The sequence below is a fragment of the Panulirus ornatus genome, chromosome 36, assembly GCF_036320965.1.
Source record: "Panulirus ornatus isolate Po-2019 chromosome 36, ASM3632096v1, whole genome shotgun sequence".
NCBI classification, from domain to species: Eukaryota; Metazoa; Arthropoda; class Malacostraca; order Decapoda; family Palinuridae; genus Panulirus; species Panulirus ornatus.
Genome location: NC_092259.1, coordinates 8,366,277 through 8,391,533, shown reverse-complemented (window position 1 = coordinate 8,391,533; position 25,257 = coordinate 8,366,277). Strand labels below are relative to the sequence as shown.

Below are 25,257 nucleotides of genomic sequence, written 5' to 3'. Positions count from 1 at the left end.
CTTGTAAACAAAACTGTGGAATCAATGGGACACTAGGTAAGACTGTGGCATCAGATATACAATGAGAGGATACATTTGAGAGGAAGATGGTGTACAATTATACTCCCGTCAAAAAACATGATGCAAATAAAAACAGTAGATATGGAAGTGGGATGACATACTGGGAAGAGGGAGGAGGGGAGGACGTAACTGAAACTGGCAGAGGGGTAGGAGGGGAGGGCGAGGAGAGGAAATAAGGTGGGGAGATAGCCAGTGTCAAATTCCAGATATCCTCCACCTGAGGGGCCATGGCGGTCCATGGCGTATGTCCCCATCTGGAGGGACCTTGTGTGACTTCCTACACTGACCTCACACTCCCTCCAGCCACACTAGCTTCATATCTGGCTCAGGTTTTACATCATACCCACCAGCAGTAGTGCCAACAGGTGCTCAACTTTTTTTTTCAGACTTGGCAATAAACCTAGCATAACCATACATTACATGAAGTATATAACTTTTGCATCTTTTCTGACATAAATGCCATCAGGGGCTATGCTACAGTAAACAATGATCCTCGACCCAAGGACTGATATTAACTGCAACTATCCGCTGTCTAGGTGAGTGACTTGCTCTAACAAGAACCCCCAGACATGGTAATATTTATTCTTCTGTCACACCTGTTATGTGGGCTGTGCCGCACCTCCCTAGCTAATGTAAAACAATAGGCATCTTCCACATCTCCTTTGTGTCACAACCAACAACCACCATTAGCCCCTCCAACCCAAAGCACAACCCAAGTTACTCATTTAAGAAGTATCATGATCAGGTCAAGAGCCCGCAATGACTACCAACGACCTTACCAACAGGAAGTGCAACAAAAGGGTGGAATTCACGAAAATGATGACAGGCTAGGTATTACATAGAAAAATGGGGGAGGCACTAATTCTCTGACGAGTGGAATCCAGATGAGATAATATTACCAGAGAGAAAGAGAAGTGAAACTCAAAAACATACAAAGGTTCTACACTGTTCATATATACGTCAGGAGCATATTCTCTTATGCATTTACTTCAGAACACTAACAATTATATCACAATCTTGTACCATTACTTGTGCAACATATGACACTAAATATATTTGACTATCTTCGATCTACTCGCAGAAAACAGGCGCACATGCAAGCTTTAGTTTACTGAAAAACAAGGTAAAAGAGCTTTTGTACTGCATCAAAATGCCAGATGCTTACAATTCTACAGTAGAAGTAATGTTCACAGCTAATTATGACATGCTTGTGCAACATTTGAGTGTGATACATCACCACGGCTTAGTAAAGGTCGGCAGTGTCATTATGCAGCCTACGCTATCGTTACAGTCGGAAAGCACTACTGTACTTGCTCATGAAGTAAATGGGCTGCATCTATCATTTCCTAACCAGACAAGCAGAGACACATTTACATCTCGCAATCGGAAGTTCTGCAAACTATTCACAGTTAAACATGCTGTTTGTCAGAACTAGTGCAGATTTCTACTTCTCAAACGATAAACAAAATTGCATCTTATGTTCGCAAAAGCACATAGTATTGTCTTTGTCGCTGACCACCAGCGTTTATACTTTCGTTAATTCTTGTCTGCGTCATTGGCAGTCAAGTGGCGTCGCAGTGACCTGCGGTAAAGGCCTGTGCCTGAACAGTGCAGTCCAGTTGCGATTGCAGCCAGGCTTGCTTACTGACGCAACAACTTCACATGCCACACACACACACTACATGCACCATCCAAACAACACACGCTTACGTAGTAAATTAAAAAATACTGTCCCAACTATATACTGCATTGGGTTAACTTCTGGAATATGGTGCATACAACTCCGTTTATTCAATGGATGAGCAGTAAGGCAGACCTGATGAACTCTGTATAAACTCACTGGCCATTCTTCAACCTATAGGCCGAGCTTTGAAGTCACCTTGAACACGCTAAAGCACTATTAAAGACAACATACATAAAACAAGACATTACCGACCAAAGATAAAGACGGCTCAAGCGAAGCCGCGGAGGTCAATTTTCCAAACACGACCGGCGGGGGAAGCCCCCATCAGGGCCACCTGAGACAAAGCAAGCACCCGTCAACATTCTCTCGTGAAAATAGGGCATCAGGAGGACTAAGACGAACGACCCACCACAATCTTACTGCGGGATATCTTACCATAACAAGATATCAACAGCTCCTAACATTAATTGCTGAGGAAAATAAATCACTTTTATCGAGCTAACAACGAAATCTGCGTACGGCATCTCGCTGCGCTACACTACTAACTACCACTTCCTATCACCAGGTGAGGTCAAGTAGAAGGTTCTCGCCACACGAGAAAAACGAGTGATGCCCACGTCCCAGTGAAGGCAGCGGTTGCGCAGGTGGCGGCGAGGTGCGGCCTGCGGCGGACATGTGATACCCAGATGGCCTTACCGGCCAGCCTCCGTCCCTCACGCCGGGAAGGTCGAACCAGGTCATCCATCCGCAGCCATTCCTGCGGTCTTCCTGTGGTCTGCGGCGCGAGGGCCGTGATGATGCGCACCGCAGATGAAGCTTTCCTGCCTGGCCCCCAGCCTAGCGACGCCCCAGTAAGGAATAGGTGGTGCAAGCTCTCCCGCTGGTCTTTGTGTATACTGTAAGTATGGACCTGAGGTACTGACCAGCCCCACTCCGCTCTGCCCTACTAGGGGTACTTGGTCGGGTGGTGGTGGAGGAGGAGGACTGGTAGCGAGCGGGTCGTGGTGGTAGCGTGCTGTTGCCGCTGATGCTGCTGCGGGTGACGAAGAACTGGTCCCGGTCTACCACATCATGTATCTAATCCGCGCCACGTAATCCACCCTTCTATACAGAAATCATTTGCTACTGTGTTTTCCCCCTGTTACTAATACAATAATGTTGGCCGTAAGAATATTAGAAACAAAAAGAGAAATTACGAACCATTACTTTTCAACGATTACCCTGGCAATGCTCACACGCAGAGATAGTCAGCTCCTCCGTGTGAATGCCAAAACTAAATCATAATTGTTCTCACACAAATGCATAACACCAGAAGTAATAGCTTAATTCGTTTCAAATAAAACTAACGAAAAAGAGATAATCATACGTCTGAAACAAGGTGCAATGTTCAAAATTTTCGTTTTTATCTTAATGATACACAGAAGATAACCAAAATAAAAAAAAAATAAATGTACAGAGGCTAGAAAAATAAAATTCAAATGTTAAAGATCATATTAATTACATGTATGTATTCAACCGACTTCAATAATGTAATCCCAGTACGAAAGTTGCAAGAAAATCTATAGTTCAACTAAATGTGGTTGTAAAGCTTTCTAACCCCTTGAGCACGACGGTACGATCTTTGAGCCCAACGTTACGAGCCTTGAGCACGACGGTACGATCTTTGAGCCCAACGTTACGAGCCTTGAGCACAATGGTACGATCTTTGAGCCCAACGTTACGAGCCTTGAGCACAATGGTACGATCTTTGAGCCCAACGTTACGAGCCTTGAGCACAATGGTACGATCTTTGAGCCCAACGTTACGAGCCTTGAGCACAATGGTACGATCAGCCCAACGTTACGAGCCTTGAGCACAATGGTACGATCTTTGAGCCCAACGTTACGAGCCTTGAGCACAATGGTACGATCTTTGAGCCCATCGGTACGACCCGTGAGCTCGACGGTACAATCTTCGTGCGAGATACTGCGATCCTTGTGTACCGTCGAACCTAAGGATCCTGACCGTCGTGCTCAAGGGTCGTGTACCGTCGACCCCAAGGGTCGTACCGTCGATACTCAAGGAGCCAGAGAAGTCAGCACACTGCTAACGCGCGCGCGCGCGTGGTAGCTCATGTTACTCCCGCTCGTACCAAGCGGCACCGTCCGCCGTGCTAACGTGACACACTAAATAACTAGAAAACTTCACCGAGTTCGCTCTTCCAGACGACCCATAACGGTCGCTGGTGGAGCAGCTGCACCTCCTTAGTCTACGCAAAACAGACCCAGATCACCAAAAGACACTCAACTGATCTGATAAATCCGTTTGATGAAAAATATATATATAAAAAAAAATTACGTCGAAGAGCTTTAAATAGGTTTTCTGACAGGTGTAAAGCTAACAAGACCATCGTATTCATACCGGGAGTGAGATACTTTGAGAAAAACGGGAAACGAAAAATTCTTACAAAAATCTTTCGTAGCCCAGCACCACCATCTACACAGATGAGGAATTTGGGATCATATTTACTGTTTTCCAGCGGATGCCTTCGTCAGGAGATGAGCTCTCCTGCAGTACGGCTTTCCCGTGTATTCCCAGGCAACCGTACATTCATAATCTATACTGCATCTCGCCAGTAGTAATCGTAAAAGCCGATTACGAGGGACGCCAATACAAACTTCACCCCTCAAAACAACTTACGGCAAGCCACCGCTCAACCCAAAACATGAAACAAACGCTTAACCTCTTGAGCACGACTGGGCGTGCCCCCAGGCAAGACGGTACGGCCCACTGAGGTACGATGGCATAACATCTGGCACGACCCCTTCTACGGTCTGGTCGAAGGCCATGCCATCGCACCCAAGGGTCGTAGCGTTGGCGAGACGCTAGCGCCGAGCTGCTGAAGAGCCGTACCGGTACGTTCGCCTGGAGGGTTGACGATGCGGCGTCTGCAGTCTCTGCAACAGCCGTGGGAGCACCACGGTCGTCAGGCCAGCCCATGCGCACGTTTCAATTACCGTCAATATACGCAGTCTGCCATCATGCCACTGTGTCTGGGAAAAGGTGGCTCTTGCCATGCGCAAGTCTCCACGGTACGGAATCTCTCCTCAGTGAGGCCGAGCGGCTTAACACACGATGGTCCACTGGCCCGAACTCCTCCAGGGCTTTGCTATGAGATCTGTACCTCTACATTATCCTATAAACAGAGGAGCAACAGCCTAGTCACCACCAGCACAGAGAGATAAGGCCATACCATTCAAGGCTCACGCATTCGTACTCGAGGATCTTATTGTCGTCCTCAAAACGGCTTAGTCGGATGCTGTCCAAATGTTCGGAGTTCGTGGTACCGACTGCGAGAGCAGCGTCTCGGGGGGACACGTTGACCGCCAGACGCCTGCCCACTAAAAACAACTTGATCCAGTTCTCCTTCTCTAAGTACTGAGAGAAGACAAATGCTGCTCAGAGAGAGAGAGAGAGAGAGAGAGAGAGAGAGAGAGAGAGAGAGAGAGAGAGAGAGAGAGAGAGAGCAGCTCATGACAGACAGGCACGTCTCGCCGTTATTAACCAACGCCCCCAAGGACTGACTGCCTCTCTCTCTCTCTCTCTCTCTCTCTCTCTCTCTCTCTCTCTCTCTCTCTCTCTCTCTCTCTCTCTCTCTCCACCTGCAGAATCGTGTGACTGCACCTCCGCACGACACCTTGGGCCTCATCGGGCCGGGACGGAAGGACCTCCGACATCGTGAGATACAAGACGCACCCACCACTCCCACACTTGTAGAAGTAAATGGTCAGGCCTCCTGAAGGAGTCATCCTGAGGCTCAAAACAACCACTAACATCGCCGCCAGATTTACAACCCTCCCAACAGTATCTCTTCCTCAAAAAAACAATATATCTACAACTCCAACGTCGTCTACAACTGAGTATCATATAACTACACTGCGACACGGAAGAAGATATAATCAGCGATATATAAGAAGACATAATCTGCTAACTGCCGAAATTAAGGAAACGTATAATAAATGAACACATTACGAAAACTGCTGATGAAGAACGCTTCCTCCCTTACGCAAGACCCCAGAAGACTAATGATTATAAAGAATCACACCACAAGGGCTAAAGGGACATGCTCAGAGTCCTTACCCACAAGTACAGAAAGTCTAATGGAGTTAATCATGATCTGAAGCAGTAGAAAGATCAAAAATGATTAAACATTCAAGGGGGTAGAAAGACAGGTAGATGAAAATATAACTTTGGGTGAGACGGAAGAGGCGAAACCCACCTGGAAAGATAAAAAATAAAAATAAAATGATTAGTGTAGTCAAATTACCAGGTCAAGGTCTTCCCCAGTTACTACTGTCAGGAAGCAAATAATTACCTTCAACACACACACACACACACACACACACACACACACACACACACACTTCTGTGAGCCCGAGCAACACCGACGCAACCCTGTTTAAAGTCAGTTCTGAGGCTTTAAGGGTTTGCTCACCTACCATGAAACACACCACAAAGTAAACGCTTTCTTCAGTCAAGAGATCGTACCGTTAAGATACTGACTTCGGGGAAATTATGCTGAAAGTCGCTGAAGCTCTGACCACACCAGCTTTACACGTTATCACCACCTTATGGTAACGTAACCCTATCTGACAGCTTGTCGAAGGAGCTAACAAGTGAAGCGGAGGCAAGATAGTGAGGGGGTAACTTAACAAGGCACAAGAGCGTTTATAACCGCGCGGGAACTGCTTCCATTTAGTACGGAGAAGCCTGCTCGCCCAAGTCCACACACACACACACACACACACACACACACACACACACACACACCTAATCATCAGCGTGTAGTCTACCGATGGCGCCATCTCCTGTCATTAGGTATGATAATAAATGCCCCGGGAAGCCCCATCATCCGGTGTGGCTGCTCCATCACCCCCAGGTACTACGAAGAGAGGCAAACGTGTCCACAAGGCGGGGGGATGGTTCACGACCTCTCTTTCATGAGCATCCCCCCCTGGGGGTTCTCTCGCCAGCCACAGGGGTACCTTCAAGGTAAAAAGCTCAGGCCCCCAGGCACACAAGGGTAAGGTCATACCAAACGTTTGGTACAATGGCGGGCCCAACCCCTGGGCGACAGGTTAAAGGCAATGGGGCGGATGCTTCCTGGTGGGAGACACACACAACCCCAAGCACATCTCCTCGCATTCCTCTCCCAGGTATGTCCATTACCCCTGGTGCTGTCAGGCACATTACCATCACGATGCGTCGTAACCTCAAGGCACGAAATCGAATTGTAAATCCCTCATACGACTCGATTTTAATCAACAACGTGATCTTCCTCTTGCCTGACGAGATTCGTAAGATAATAAGATATTACTATTATTGAAAGGACGTGGATATACTTTACTTTCCACAATGTGTCTACGAGACACAATCCGACGATAAGTTGAGTCTCCATGGGCACTTGTATGTACCTGCTATCCCCGGCGTTCACGGGTGCGACGAGACGACCTGTTGGTGCCTCCGCAACGTCACGGGGTGAACCTCCGTCGCATCGGTCGGCAGAAACCAGTGGGGGATGAGATGGGCGTGTCCACGGCCAGTCTTCACCGTAGACCAACGCGATAACCACCTTTGGGGTCGGTCCCCGCCACCTGCACGGCTACGTACAGCCATCGCAACGCACTGTAGTACGATGAATTACGTTTTGAAGGATGTCCAGGGAATAAACAACAAGCGCAATGGTACACCTTGCTGTTCGGCTGAAGATAAAAAGCTCTAAAGAAAAAAAACATAAACACCGACGGTGCAAACCTTAAGCGTCACCCAAGCATAAAATGCTTTCATTTCCTAGTGCGAAATAATTACAGTACCATGTAAAGGGAGAGAAAACCGCCTTCTACGAGAGAGCCATCTTAATCATAACCCGCTGTACCTACAATGCTTTGCTACAGAAACACGGAATCGCGCTTTCAGATTAAGGTTAATGAGCAAAAAATGTTTCTTCAGCGAACCGTGCATTGCCGTACGTACGGCGGGAAAGCTACAACCATCCAGTGGTGTGAGTGTGTGTAGAGCGGCACTTGTCATGCGGTGCTAGCACGGTGCGCCAGGGAGTGACCGGAGAGCAACTACGTGCAGGCAGAGCCGCCTCCTCCTACTCCTCACCACCACCCAGCGTACCAACACCCAACAAACACATCACTGGCGTGTGTGTACCCAGCCAGCCTTTAACAACCCTCCCCTAGCAAGCGTCTTCGCCCGTATCACACACCGCGCAGGGGTGGCACGTGTACCCGTGGCCAGCTTGACGACCTCACCATGGTTCTGGAGAGGCCTTCTACCCTCAACCAGTTCGGACTCGATCAAGCAAGACACGCAAGTAAACATATCACGTACCGCTGGCGCGTGTACTGCTTACGTCAACGACGACCAAACACCATCTTGGAAAGAGGAAGCCCCCCAGTCCTTCCGTGAGGGACATAAAACCTCTCTTCCTCTCCAAAGAAAAAAAGAGAGAGAGAGTCGGTCTAACAAAGAGACGTCTACCGTATAAAACCAGATCGTTATATAAGCGGGGCGACCGTGTGTGTGTCAAGGACACGGCAGGACGCTGGCTGGTCCTTGGCCAACCCATTAGGGTACGGACGCTCCGGCAGGAACCGACCGACGTGCACCCACGACACATTCCGCGCTAACACCCTCAACTTGACTGTGACCCACTAAACCACGTCGCCTTCCACGCCAATATCAGGAACGTCGCCGATGACGTGAGCACTGATAGCGACACCACGTCACTCATGTGGCTACAGATAATGTCAAAAACTCCCATGTACACACACACACACACACACACACACACACACACACACACACACACACAAGCACACAAACCTGTGGATCGTCAAGAGCGAACGTGTAATAATGTGACAAAAAGCGTGGAAAGACGAGCAGGTCACTTCTAGTACAGCCGACGCTGTACCAGGGGTCGAAGAGAGTCGCTACCAAATGGTCCACGGCCCAGCAACACGGCCCGAATATTCTCGTTCACTCAGGGATCAATAAACCTCCTTATGAACACCTACGAGGATCAATAATCTCCCGGAGAGCGCCTACAACATTCAATAACCTTATCAAATACACATACAAGGATTATCAATCCCTTCAAATACCCCTACAAGACTCACAAACCTTGTCAAATACCCTTAAGTAACCAATAACCTTGTCAAATACGCGGACAAGCATCAATAACCTCCCTCCAGTACGCCTTGAGATCAATAACCTTATTCAAGAACGTCTATAAGGATCAATAACCTTCCCAAGTACGTCAACGGGGGAATTAGCAACCTCCTCATGCGCTACTGAGAAAAAAAAAAAAAAAGATTAGTAACCTCGGCCAGTATACACGTACTCAAGTCACAACTGCCGGTGGCTCTCTCTCTCTCTCTCTCTCTCTCTCTCTCTCTCTCTCTCTCTCTCTCTCTCTCTCTCTCTCTCTCTCTCTCTCTCTCTCTCTCACGCACGCACGCAAAGTTCGCTCCGACACAATCGTAAATCATCCTTGGGGGGAGACCCACTTCACGGCACCGCAGCACACCAATCCAGACCCCCGAACCGTGTGGTGTTGTAGTACACGAACCTTCCTCCACACCGTCACCCACACCACCCTCACCGCCAGCGCCGTTCTTCGGGGCCCACAACACTGTTACTCCACTGACCCCAATTTCCGGCACAATTCCTGAAGGTTATATACAATTTTCTTTTTCCTAGAATCGTATTGCCCGACGGCACGATGAAGTCGAGGCCAACCGTATGGTAATAGAAATCTCTTAATATTACTGTTGAGAATTATTTAACAAGAATGCTTTTGAAGGTCTCGGAGGGGGAAAAAAAAAAATAAATAAAATCCATCCTGTCCTGTACTTGCCTCCCTGGTGGACATGAGAAGGCCGAAACACTCTGGGACAAAACCAGAAATTCAAACTTGTAATACAACCTTGCGACGAAAAAACAAACTCAAAACCAGGGCTGTGTTGCTCCATATAGAGGGGAAACAAAACACACACACACACACACACACACACACACACACACACACACACCACAGAACCCTCAAACAGCGGCCCAAGGGGACGGCATGTGACCAAATGTTAATGAAAAAAAAGACTGATAAAAGAGACACAAAATAAGGACATAAGGAATAAGGACATTCCTTATTCCTTCCATTGGCAGCGATGAATAAAAAAAAAAAGCACTGATGAACACTTTTCCCAGCGAGTTAATACAGGAAGGGAATCCAACCAACATCGCAAGGGACAAACAAAAACAGAAGAGTGGGGGGGAATATATACACAATTCGTAGAACTGAAAGACGTTACAATGCAGAATATATTTTCATAAGGCTTGAAAACACGACAGTAATCATTAACCCCTTTAAGCACGACGGTGCGGCCTTCGAGCTCGATGGTACGACCCTTGGGTACGTGATGGCCCAGCCATCACATACCCAGAAATCCTTACTTACCGTCGTGCCTGAGGACGCTACCTCCTGACGAAGGGTGAACAGCTAAGGCGGCGGACGAGCACCAGGGCGGGTCTGAACACACGGCGACCCATCACGATGGTCAGCGACCAGCCACCGAGAGCACATAACACAAATGGTCATCGTCGATTCAGCAGCAAAGCCACAGTGCCAGCTGGCGACATGACGCACCCCACATACAGCCAGGCAAAACCCCTCCCGGTGAAATTCCCTCAAATTGTACCCAAATTAACGCTGATAAAGATGATAGCTGGAAACACAGCGAGTATTCATCCACGGAGGAAAGTAGGCCAGATAAAAGACGAGACCCGGGAGATTTTATGATGAGATAAAATCACGGCATTCACCATGCAAGCACACTTACACACACACACACACACACACACACACACACACACACACACACACAATACGCACAAGGTGCAGGAAAGTAAACACGCTGAGCAAATTCGGGGGGGAGGGGCTTGGCTGAACACACAGATATCTGCTTTCAAGCGGGAGTTTCTCAGGTCAACATGGTCATCAATATCAGCTTTTTGTATTCTTACACTTGTGGTGCGTTGGGGAGTAGCTTTTTACACACACACACACACACACACACACACACACACACACACACACACACACACTTCCGCCACGGCGTGTACAGTTAATGCAGCGAGACCCAGGAGTCCACCTTGCTCTGACCTTGTACTGCCGGGCACATTATGGGTCTTGGAGAGGAGGAAGGGAATCACAGGTCCTGCTCGGACGGCATCATGGCCTGCCTGCAATAACGCCGCCGCTCCGCCTCAGTCGACACCCTGAGGGAAAAACGCCCTCGATACACACGACCGTGTTACGTCGACATGCAAGCCGAGTCAAAGGTCGCGTTGCCGTCACGCGCCCACGAAACTGTCGTGTCTACGTATCGCGAAAGGCTTGCAAGAAACCGCATACGAAAAATATCACCGTGCAAGTCGCAGCGTATTCACAGGCGCGGGTGGTGGTGGTGGTGGCGGCGATGCTGGTAGTTAACGACGCAGTGGCGATGGGAGGTGATTCATAATGCGTCATGGGACCCCGCTGCCCCTCTGGTTTACTCTTGGGGTTCACGCTGCCCCCGCCGCCCCTATGTATAATGTCATTCAGTACGTCCTGTCAGGACTCGTGCGGCCCGGCGGCGCTCCAAAGGGATGGGCTCCCCCAAGAAGACCGTCTGCCGGAGTGGCTGAATGAAGGAGTCATGTTCGTCCCCTCCCTTTCACACACACACACACACACACACACACACATTCCACCAGGATCGTTCACCTTCGGGCCAGCCAACTCTCACCTTTCTCCAGCCTTTCTCTCCCACTCATTCTAATTACTTTCACGAAGCCTGGGACGACCCGAGTCAGTGAAAGTCCCTTCATGCATGCATGGAGGCGAGATCAAGGCCTCTGAGGTGGAGTATGAACAGCGGAAGGTGAAGGGGTGGGTGTGGGGGGGAGGGAGAGCCTTACGGGTGGTGTAGTACCTCCAGACTCGACTTTCCCCCCTCCTGTCCCGTCCCCGCCGGGCAAGTTGCGTCAGCGGAGACACCTCGCTGCTCCTCCAACTGATGTATGGTTCTCTTCCTCGCTATCCGCAACCTCAGCCACCGAGTGCCGGGCGTTGCACAGACACTCTGCTCTCCACACACACACACACACACACACACACACACACACACACACACACACACACACACACCACAACTATTAACACCATATGTCAACAAGACACCGTAACATGAAGTAACCGAGGCGATCGTACGTGAGAGGAGAACTTCCCCAGTTCCGCCACCTACTCCTCCTCCTCCACCCACATCGCCTTTCCACATTACAGTACACCTCACACGCTGACGTAACCCAAACCCGGACTGACCACCACGGGAACTCTTTTCTTCTTCTGCGTTACGTTTTAAAACCCGGGGAAAGTTTAGCAGGGCAGAGAGCGACGGTGCGCTGCACGCGAGGCCTTAAAGGTGGTGGTGGCGTTATGTTGGACAAAAAGCCGTCGTTCCCCCCTCGAGACAGTGGCAGCATATTACCCAGCTGGTCCACCGCTACCTGTTAACCGCAAGTATAGATAACTGACCTCGAGGGAGAACGTGTAGTAAGAGACATTAAACCTACGCCGCCGCCATATGGCGTCGGGGGGTCTACAGACGCGGAAGGTGTAAAACCCCTCCCTTGGGTATGATGGCCTGGTGGAGTCAAAGGCCAGGCCATCACTCCTCCCAAGGGGTCACAACCGTCGATTTCAAATAGGTTAAGGTCAACTGGTGTACCAGGACGTGTACGTTCAAGGACTGGCTGCCTACAACTGTGTAAGCTACCCGTTCCTAGCGTGACAAGGAACCGAGCTGGGTTGTGTGTGTGTGTGTGTGTGTGTGTGTGTGTGTGTGTGTGTGTGTGTAGGAGATGCCCCAGTTAACAACAACGCCTTAGGGGTCCCTCACGACAATAGGGTCACATCCCTCGACCGGCCAACAACTCGCGTGCTGGCATTCCCTCCTACCGAACCCTGAGGTCCCACTCTTAGAGCTACGGTGGCTCATTAGGGACATGGAGAGACTCTCCACCCTAAATTCCCGAGCGAAGGCTTAAACAAACACGAAAACACTGGGAGATCAGGTAAAGCATATCTGTTATCTCAACAGTCCCAAACGTTACTTACAACGGTATGTCAAGACAAGAGTTCTCACCTAAGCCACCGTACGCCATCAACCATCTAAATTCTACACACACACACATCTCTACAGTAATCCGAACCTTCCACTCTACTTATTATTGGGTAGTTGGGGAACTTGCGTCGCCTCTGCGCATAAGTGACAACACTCGGATCTCCACACAGTCAAGCGATCTTCCCGTTATAAAACGTGTATCGACGTTGCCCACGTAAAAAAAAAAGAAGTCCCTCATCCACAATGAACCAACAGAAAATATTTGCTCCACTTATAAACCAGAAAGGCCACGTTTTATCACACCACTCTTTTACCCTCACAAAAACTATAACCTTCACAACACACAACTAAATCTTTTCAGAGTTTTTGGCAAGTGGAAACATAAGATTTAAACATTCGGCCATATCGTAAGGCTGTAAAAATCTACAGATCTCATTAAGGGAGCGTATGAAAAAGACTAGGAGGAACGGATAGGAGGAAGGGATGAGACCGAAACCTGAAGGATGGGACAGGGAAGATGTGGTATGGTCAAGTCCAGGAAGGAATGAAATGGATAGGTAGATGGGCCGGGAGAAGTGGCTGGGGTAGTGGCTCTGTGGACGAGGCCTCCGGTCTAACAGCATTAAGGCGACGGCCACCTCCAAATGTGTCAACAATGGCCTTGTCCGGCGCGGGGCACGCCCTCCACCCCGCGTCAACACAACATTCAGGATACAGCACCAAACGCTTCATTCAACAGATCCACTTTTTTTTTCTATTCATACCCTCACGACAACGACAACAAAAAATGCCTAACCTATGAGCACTTTTTTTTTTCTCTTCAAATGTCTGTTGTTATCATTCCCAGTCGTCCTCTGAAGTGGCGTCGAGTGACGAATGCCAGACGTAGTGGAGACATGAATGACCCACACCTGGTGACGTCCAGACTGGTGTGGTGTGATGTGTGTGTGTGCGAGACTTGTCTCACACCTACCTTGCTTAGCATGTGTGGCAACTAACCCGGACGCCAGGACCCACAACAAACCTGGTACACACCATCACCATTGTCGACAGCTTTTTGACTTCAATCAAGTGCAGCATTTAACACTGACCTTCCAAACGTGAATGCGGTAGTGGCCAATAATGGTATATGTACTGAGCATCCGGGCTTGAAGTGTGTAAAACAAAACACACACACACACACACACACAATATTGGCTGCAGATGGCAACTGGCTTCTGTGGACGGTATTAGTTGGATGGACATATGGCTATTCTTTCGACACGAATACCCGGGGAAGTTTTCGTGGGGGAGTCTTCACCCCCTACAGTAGCCCGGGCTGGGCCCAGGCTTTAGGACATCTACGAAATCTTCATACCGTGAAAGTTACATTCGGGTGAGAGGAGAGTCGCGCTCCTCACCTGCGCTGGGAGCAGACAAAGGAGGGTCCTGTATCTGGTAAGCGGGTTGAACTGAGACTGTAAAAAAGAAAAAGAGGTGATGGAGGAGGAGTGTGAGTGATACCTGCAGACGTGTGTAACAAAGGCAGCCATCGCTCCATCTTGCCTGGTTAGGACACGCCTGGCTGCTAGCTGCAATTGCGGGGCTGCCGTGCAAGGTACGTCACCGCCACGAGCTGTCAAGGGCCGCCACCCGCGTATTATCATCCATCCCTCAGCCTCGACTCAAGGTTTTCCTTCCCTTCGACTGCAACGCAAGAGGCGGGATGGTGACAGCGGGTTGTGGGGAGTCGACAAGGAGCGAGCTGGTGAACCACGGAAAGGCGACACGGGAGGAGGTGGTGACAACGGAAGTGTGACACTGGAGGAGGTGACGACAAGGAAAAGGTGACACTGGAGATGACAACGGAAAGGTGACACTGGAGGAGGCGCTGACGAAGCAGCTCTTGCCCACGTGACGCCGGACTCAGACAGCAGGGCGACGGTATTAAAACCAGCCTCACCATCGCTATTAACCTGAAGATATACGGTTAAGGTCACCGAAGGCTCCCTACCACTTTACACCATCCCCTCCTAACTGACGTCTGCGCTCGAGTATGGTAAGACAGCGGTCCAGGGATGATGCTAAAACTGACCACAACATTCGGGGAGAACTGAAAACAAAACAAAAAAACATCACAATCGGCAGCACGGTTGTGATTCAACCTCCTATCATCAACCTAGACCACATTAATACTTCCGAGGGGAATCACACTGATTCAACATGAATCAGTGTGGTATTCAAAGTCTCTTTAAGTCAGCTGACGACCCAGCAAAGTAGTTATCATCTAACGCAGATTGAGAGAGGCAATTCGTAAACTGAACCACTTGAACAATATCTCCACAAACCAGTTCGTGCATTCTTCTTCTGGACGTTTCTCCCTACGACGAGGACACCAACAACTAAACCCTCCGGCAGGAGAAGCATGACATCAAGGAGGAAATTAACCTAATTAAACGTAATGACTTAAAATGACACACGAGAACCCCATCCCATTCCCCTGGGGTCAAGGGGGAGGGGGGTCGTTTCCGGTTACTTGCGCACCTGAAAAGTACGGGTATGATGACTCAGCTCCTGAGTACGAGGACTCAATTCCTGAGTACGATGACTTAATTCCTGAGTACGATGGCTTAACTCCTGAGTACGAAGACTTAACTCCTAACCTCCTCGAGCACGATCGTCCCCAGGAAGGGCCAACTTTCAAGTCGTCGCGTGCAAGCGGTTGCGACGAAGAGTTTTGAGAGGAAGTGTTTTACATTCGGCCGCTTGGGGCTACCAGAGAGAGGAGGAGGAGGAGAGAGAGAGAGGCCGGTGATATACCAAGCCTGCAGTAGGACGCGGTTGGCTGGCAGTATGTGGTGCATGACACGAGTGGGTGTGTGAGTGCGTGTATACGAGGCCAACCTCCCTCCCTCCCACCTCAAAAACTTGAGCCAGCTGGGAGGCGGCTTATGCCACTCCTCCACGAAGAAGTGGGACACGGCGTACGAGATATTACCTCCTTCACCGCTGGTCGACTGGTATAAGATAAAACCAGGTGGCGAAGTTGTAAGAATGCAGAGGGGGGAAAAAAAGAGTTACGTATTTCGTAATATATATATATATATATATATATATATATATATATATATATATATATATATATATATATATATATATACATCAGGAATCTGACTACAATTAAAGCATGGGCTATCATTTCTAATTAGTAATCATTTCAGTCACGTTTTCAATTCCCTTGAATCATATCTTCAACCTTACATTAAACGCTACCTCAAAATCTGTCTCATCACTGATACTCAAAAGATGTCCTCGTCTTAGCCTTCATTAGTTCATTCTAAAAAAAAAAAAACTCCAGCCTTGAAAGCAGTCGGTCCACATGGTTACCCCCTGAAGCCTCCACTCACCACCACCCACCCACTCACCCAGCCAGCCACCAAAACACTGAGCGAGCTTGATTCCGAACGGCCGTGACGGTATATAGGAGGCTGGGCTCCACACAGTGTCGTAATGGTAGGACACCACCACATCAGTCGTCGTCTGCGGGAGTTTCAGTCGAGATCCGAGAGTTATCGGGAGAGCCGATGGTTGAAAAAGCATCTTGCCCAAACCTGTATTACTGGGTTAAACAGATCCAGGCACTACTACATCCACGTGTAGACAAGCTTCTGAGGCACTGACCCGCGACACGGGTGTGTGTGTGTGTGTGTGTGTGTGTGTGTGTGTGTGTGTGTGTGTGTGTCAAACATCTCCAGGTTAGAGAAGGTAGTTAAGCGGTGTCAATTCTCCAGGGCGCTGTTCGCACTCTCCCCCCCGCCCCCCCAACAATGCCGGAAGAACAACTTACAGTAATACTTCAACAGGGTAGGTGCCAACAGGTATTAAACACACCGTCAATGTATCCAGGCCACAAGACCTTCTCTCTCTCGCGCGCGCTAACTGGACGTTATCTACCGGGTTGCGCGGGTGATGTATAGGCCCACCACCCTCAGGCTCAAACGGTATGATTAAAACAGAAAAAATAAGGCAACAGTAACGGAGCGAATGCTATCCATGTACCATGGGGTCTTGAGCTACCTACAGAAAGGAACCTAACTGACATATAACATTTGCAGTGATATTGTTAATACACACACACACACACACACACACACACACACACACACACACACACACACGGACTTCCAAGGGGCTGTCGCCAGCGTTGCTGGCCATGATTAGCAAGGTCAAGCATGGGTTCGAATCCTCGGGGGGACAGTCGGACCACAGCCAATCCCAACTGTTCATCCTCCCCACGGAATTGTGCCATAAACGGGCACCTGGCTGGCTTAGGCTAGGTGTGTGTGTGTTTGTTTGTGTGTGTGTGTGTGTGTGTGTGTGTGTGTGTGTGTGTGTGTGTGTGTGTGTGTGTGTGTGTGTGTGTGTAAATATACATACGAATCAAAATAATGGTACATTTATACAAGGTTTAGAGACGTGGCAACACGAGTGTAAAAAAAAAAAACCCTCTCCGTAACGTACAAACATTAACCCCACAACCACAACTGTAAATGAATCAACAGAATAAGCGAGGAAGGAAAGGGCATGACTGTGAACAGAGAAGCCAAACAGCAACTACAATGGCTCGACATACAATAAAATACGAAAAAAAATTCTTCAAAAGAAAGAAAAAAAAAAGACAAGACACAATACACTCTGCCACGCCTTAAAACGCTTCACTCTGTGTATCCTCGTAAATCTAATACATTCCTTCAGGTATTCCAATCTCAACTTTCACCTTAGATACTATCGTTCTATAAAGTCTCTTCAATGAACGAACCAACCTCCATTCGTCAACAATTCGACTATGAGAGGAAAACAGAGCACATCCTTACTGCGTCTCTTCCGTCGTATATCAAGTGACTGTTAATATTACTTTCTCGTATCTCCCTCTGATGATGTAATTGTTACACGAAGGTGCACTTGGGAACTTATCGTGATCTATTTTCCCCGTGGACTCATAGATAAAAAAAAAATATATATATATATATATATATATATATATATATATATATATATATATAGAGAGAGAGAGAGAGAGAGAGAGAGAGAGAGAGAGAGAGAGAGAGAGAGAGAGAGAGAGAGAGAGAGAGAGAGAGAGAGAGAGTTAGTTTTGGTTGGCTAATCGTCAGGGCACGTGTTGGGAGCGGGTTGCCCAGCTCCTGGAGGGACCGTTACGACCATCTTGCAGCAACACCCGTAATCATTAGTTATATTGAGATCAGTGGCGACCCCCGGCTGGAGGGAACGGGGTCCTAGGCAGGAGTAAGTAGGTGTGGGGGTAGTACCCGCGGTGCCGTTAGTGGCAGCATTCCTGGCCTTTTGTTCCTCCTCCTCCTCCCGCCCCTCCCACCCAGGGAGGCCCTGGCTAGCCCGCACAATAGGGACACCCATGAAGAGTCCCCACACTAATGTGCTGCCTCACCCTCCCTCCCTACCTACACACTCACAATGGCTACGCAATAGCCCCACTGCAGCAGCGTCACGGCCGGAACCTCGTCGTCCCCAAGTACCCTCACACAACCCTGTAAACCCCCTACGTAACACACAGGCTCGCGTCTACCTTCAAGCCACTTACCACAAGGCACTCAGCGACCCTTCCACCGCCTCGCGTTATCAGCTATTTGACTTGTGCCAAGAGATTGGCCGCTGCTTCCCACAGTTTGTGTGTGGAGACCAGACACACGAAAGATATCGCCTCTCCCCCTTGGATGTTTAACCCCCTCCCTTATTTCCTTTAACAGTCACGTCTACCACCACGGACCTATGACTATAATTACCTTTTTTTTACGTAAGGTGACCAATATGACACGGGGCAAAAGTAATTTTTTCCTCCTACCATATTCTCCTTTTCATCCAATATGGCCAAGAGTAGACTATGTTGATTTTGATCAGCCAAATCGGTTATTATGTATATATACCGTACATCTCCCCTACAGCGTACCACAAACATCATCACCAATCTTGTGTCATCATTAATAGGAGAACCTAAATCTAGCGTTACATTCAAGTCATACATTACGTGGCCAACAACTTAAAAGACTGACGCTGGACATGGCTAAGCTGTTAGTAACAGCTCTTCTCGCTAGCACCAGGCGATGCAGCAAACATCGCTACCGCTCCGATCGCTCGAAATATCACCCCGATCTGGAAATTCCGTCATCACAACAAGACGAGAGCACTTTCCCCGGAAAATGCGATATTCTTATCAAACATTACGGTGAAGCGACTAAAAACTTATTTCGGATCAAATGGCCGCCACACTCGAGACAAATACGCGTGACTCCAATACGCGGGACCATGATCCATTACTTATCGCCACAATCCTCAAGGAAAGTGAGAGTGGGAGGGCCTGACCTCACCCTCCGGAAGTGCCCAACCACACCAACCCCCACCCCCCTCACCTCACCAGCCCACACGCCAAGTACATCACGGACACCGCCACACCTAACACGCCCACGGACAACAACGCACCACCACACGAACGCCGTCACGCCGAAACATTCGGCCGGCACATCAAAATACGATCGAACGCTTGAATAATTTGACGACATTCACCGTCTAACGTACACAATTCTCAATCTAGAAGTTCGTCAAACAGTCTACATATATTCCACAATTCACCACAAACTAATCTGACACCCCCTAAATCCCATAAATATAAATAATACTAACGATTTCCGATACCTACATGCCTGTTCCAAGGCCTTATCGAAGGGAGCGTCAGGAACATATCCCAATGGCCTCATCACTTGCATTACATCCACTCTTTTAGCTGCAATGCACACAATGTACCGGAACCAAAAGCCTACCATCCATAGCCAAGCCCCAACCTGATACTCCACGGCTCCCCTCGACCGTTTCAGTATGCCTCAAATGGCAGAGACGGTATCACTCGACTTCCTTTCCTCCGATGCGCCTCTCTGACCGTTCGGGCCACGGTACGTCACAGCCTGCCTGAGAGATTCCTTGGTATACAGTCGGACATTCCCGGCTAATACAGTCAGGTCTTCCTAGGTATACTACAGTCAAGCATTCCTGAGTATACAGTCACACGTTCCTGGGTATACAGTCATATGTTCCTGGGTATACAGTCAGACGATCCTGACTGTACAGCCATATGTTCCTGGGTATACAGTCAGATGTTCCTGACCATACCGTCAGACGTCCTAGGTATACAGTCACACGTTTCTGAGTATACAGTCAGATGTTCCTGGATGATTTTAGGCATACAGTGAAGAGTGTTGACTACACATACAGTCAGACGCTCCTGGGTATACAGTCACAAGTCCTGACTGTACAGTCAGACTCTCCTGGATATACACAGTCAGTCGTTCCCCGGCAAAGCACTAATGGTGGGCTCCTGAAAGGTTTTTTACCGACGGGCGCACACTGGAAGCGTCCCCGGACGGAACCACACAGTTATTACCATAACGTCACGAGCGTAGATCCCCCCACCTCCCTGAACCAACCAAGACATGATGATGACTCAGGCGTCGTCGTCTTCCCGCCCGCCGCTCATGACGCCATCCTCACCTGGCCTTTGTCACTTCAGCTGCTGTTCTCTGGGCGATGTTCTAAGACCCGTCTGACTCCGTACTGAGACCCGTCTAACTCCGTTGCTGCTATTACGGTCCATCACACGGCTCAACCTGTGTCCTCTAGTCGTGTTGGAAGTAATTTTAAGAACTTAAGATCTCGATATCTTACGAGTGATGTTTGATTAAAAAAAAAATTCTTTTGAAGTATTAAACACACACACACACACACACACACACACACACACACACACACACACACACACACACACATGGGCTTCCGTAGTGTAGTATAGTAAGCGTCGCACCGACACGCCCAGATTCGAATCACGGGCGTGGCAGTCGGCCCACTGCCAAACCCAGCTGTTCATCCTTCCCCTTATGGGGCAGGGGCTTGGCGATAAATGGGCACCTGGCTTAGGCTGGTAAACACACACACACACACACACATATATATATATATATATATATATATATATATATATATATATATATATATATATACATATATATATATATATATATATATATATATATATATGAAAATCAATCGAGGCGACGAACGTGCACAGAATCAATATAAAAACGGTGAGAGGCACAAAGAACGCCCTTGTCTTGTGTTAACTGTTCCAGCCGACGTTAAAGGTTACGTGGAAGGAGACCAGCTTTCCATTTCCACCACACGAGAGGAAGAAAAAAAAGGGGAGGTGAAATTAAGACACAATCGCTGCGCTGCAAAATGTTTCCCCAGGATGTTTCGTTCGCTCGTCTTATGGTCTTCCCGACGCTGTCGTCACACTACATCGCTGATGAGTGGCCAAGAAAGCTAAAAAAAAAAAAAAAAAAAAAAAAAAAAAAAATGAACCAGAGTAAATATGAGGAGTAGATATGAGGGATGGCAGACTTAACCTAGTTCTGCTATACAAAGAAGGTCCCCAAACGTCAAATGCATTCGACGTGAAACTATGCGATCGTCAAACTATACACAGACTTTTCTCCGGTGAATGTGGAAGTCTGTCCCAAGTCCAGTTGTGAAATGGTTTGGGTTGGCCTTGTGTAGCTTACACGCCCAACTCTAATATCACTGTGACCAGTTATAAGTCATACGTCCCTTTTACGCCTTCTTTTAAGTCTTGCGTTTATGTAGTTTGCTTTTGAAAAGTCGCCAACCAAAGGGGACCCATCATTTTCTTAACTAAATTACCCTTAACAAAAAAAAAAAAAAAAAAGTGTGTGGGGACTGTGAGCCACGGGTGTCGTCATTCGTCCACATGTCCAACGTCATTCGTCCACAGGTCCTACGTCATGCACCCTTCGTCCCGGGATTTTCCGAGACTCGGGCTTGTGAATCCGAAGGCCACAGTTCTCCTCCCCCTCCCATAGACCCTTGGGGTCTGAGCACCACCCTGACCCGTATGGAGGTCAAGCCGAAGACCCCGGTCATCACACTCGGGGGTCGTGCCGCCGTGCACAGGGTGGGGGTGTTCACGGTAATGTGGCAATAACATGAGGCAATTTCTGACGTGTTTCGCGCCATTGAACAAGAACAACAGACCACTTTCACAAGGAGAGGGCGGGTAATGACATGACACGGGAGGGAGAACTAATATTGACACAGCGTTATTTTTCCAGTGTCGTGTATTCCTTAACTTCTTTAACCGCGACGGTGCGATCCTTGAAAACGACGGTGCGATCCTTCAGCACGACGGTGCAATCTGCCTCTCTACCATCACTAAAGACCATTATCTGCCTCTCTACCATCACTAAAGACCATTATCTGCCTCTCTACCATCACTAAAGACCATTATCTGCCTCTCTACCATCACTAAAGACCATTATCTGCCTCTCTACCATCACTAAAGACCATTATCTGCCTCTCTACCATCACTAAAGACCATTATCTGCCTCTCTACCATCACTAAAGACCATTATCTGCCTCTCTACCATCACTAAAGACCATTATCTGCCTCTCTACCATCACTAAAGACCATTATCTGCCTCTCTACCATCACTAAAGACCATTATCTGCCTCTCTACCATCACTAAAGACCATTATCTGCCTCTCTACCATCACTAAAGACCATTATCTGCCTCTCTACCATCACTAAAGACCATTATCTGCCTCTCTACCATCACTAAAGACCATTATCTGCCTCTCTACCATCACTAAAGACCATTATCTGCCTCTCTACCATCACTAAAGACCATTATCTGCCTCTCTACCATCACTAAAGACCATTATCTGCCTCTCTACCATCACTAAAGACCATTATCTGCCTCTCTACCATCACTAAAGACCATTATCTGCCTCTCTACCATCACTAAAGACCATTATCTGCCTCTCTACCATCACTAAAGACCATTATCTGCCTCTCTACCATCACTAAAGACCATTATCTGCCTCTCTACCATCACTAAAGACCATTATCTGCCTCTCTACCATCACTAAAGACCATTATCTGCCTCTCTACCATCACTAAAGACCATTATCTGCCTCTCTACCATCACTAAAGACCATTATCTGCCTCTCTACCATCACTAAAGACCATTATCTGCCTCTCTACCATCACTAAAGACCATTATCTGCCTCTCTACCATCACTAAAGACCATTATCTGCCTCTCTACCATCACTAAAGACCATTATCTGCCTCTCTACCATCACTAAAGACCATTATCTGCCTCTCTACCATCACTAAAGACCATTATCTGCCTCTCTACCATCACTAAAGACCATTATCTGCCTCTCTACCATCACTAAAGACCATTATCTGCCTCTCTACCATCACTAAAGACCATTATCTGCCTCTCTACCATCACTAAAGACCATTATCTGCCTCTCTACCATCACTAAAGACCATTATCTGCCTCTCTACCATCACTAAAGACCATTATCTGCCTCTCTACCATCACTAAAGACCATTATCTGCCTCTCTACCATCACTAAAGACCATTATCTGCCTCTCTACCATCACTAAAGACCATTATCTGCCTCTCTACCATCACTAAAGACCATTATCTGCCTCTCTACCATCACTAAAGACCATTATCTGCCTCTCTACCATCACTAAAGACCATTATCTGCCTCTCTACCATCACTAAAGACCATTATCTGCCTCTCTACCATCACTAAAGACCATTATCTGCCTCTCTACCATCACTAAAGACCATTATCTGCCTCTCTACCATCACTAAAGACCATTATCTGCCTCTCTACCATCACTAAAGACCATTATCTGCCTCTCTACCATCACTAAAGACCATTATCTGCCTCTCTACCATCACTAAAGACCATTATCTGCCTCTCTACCATCACTAAAGACCATTATCTGCCTCTCTACCATCACTAAAGACCATTATCTGCCTCTCTACCATCACTAAAGACCATTATCTGCCTCTCTACCATCACTAAAGACCATTATCTGCCTCTCTACCATCACTAAAGACCATTATCTGCCTCTCTACCATCACTAAAGACCATTATCTGCCTCTCTACCATCACTAAAGACCATTATCTGCCTCTCTACCATCACTAAAGACCATTATCTGCCTCTCTACCATCACTAAAGACCATTATCTGCCTCTCTACCATCACTAAAGACCATTATCTGCCTCTCTACCATCACTAAAGACCATTATCTGCCTCTCTACCATCACTAAAGACCATTATCTGCCTCTCTACCATCACTAAAGACCATTATCTGCCTCTCTACCATCACTAAAGACCATTATCTGCCTCTCTACCATCACTAAAGACCATTATCTGCCTCTCTACCATCACTAAAGACCATTATCTGCCTCTCTACCATCACTAAAGACCATTATCTGCCTCTCTACCATCACTAAAGACCATTATCTGCCTCTCTACCATCACTAAAGACCATTATCTGCCTCTCTACCATCACTAAAGACCATTATCTGCCTCTCTACCATCACTAAAGACCATTATCTGCCTCTCTACCATCACTAAAGACCATTATCTGCCTCTCTACCATCACTAAAGACCATTATCTGCCTCTCTACCATCACTAAAGACCATTATCTGCCTCTCTACCATCACTAAAGACCATTATCTGCCTCTCTACCATCACTAAAGACCATTATCTGCCTCTCTACCATCACTAAAGACCATTATCTGCCTCTCTACCATCACTAAAGACCATTATCTGCCTCTCTACCATCACTAAAGACCATTATCTGCCTCTCTACCATCACTAAAGACCATTATCTGCCTCTCTACCATCACTAAAGACCATTATCTGCCTCTCTACCATCACTAAAGACCATTATCTGCCTCTCTACCATCACTAAAGACCATTATCTGCCTCTCTACCATCACTAAAGACCATTATCTGCCTCTCTACCATCACTAAAGACCATTATCTGCCTCTCTACCATCACTAAAGACCATTATCTGCCTCTCTACCATCACTAAAGACCATTATCTGCCTCTCTACCATCACTAAAGACCATTATCTGCCTCTCTACCATCACTAAAGACCATTATCTGCCTCTCTACCATCACTAAAGACCATTATCTGCCTCTCTACCATCACTAAAGACCATTATCTGCCTCTCTACCATCACTAAAGACCATTATCTGCCTCTCTACCATCACTAAAGACCATTATCTGCCTCTCTACCATCACTAAAGACCATTATCTGCCTCTCTACCATCACTAAAGACCATTATCTGCCTCTCTACCATCACTAAAGACCATTATCTGCCTCTCTACCATCACTAAA

The 25,257-nt window shown here is 47.8% G+C and overlaps 1 protein-coding gene across 2 annotated transcripts in view; it reads right to left on the bottom strand.

Moving 5' to 3' along the window:
* Positions 1-25,257, bottom strand: part of LOC139760288 (uncharacterized) — a 92,735-nt gene that overhangs the window by 40,064 nt on the left and 27,414 nt on the right. The window lies entirely within an intron of this gene.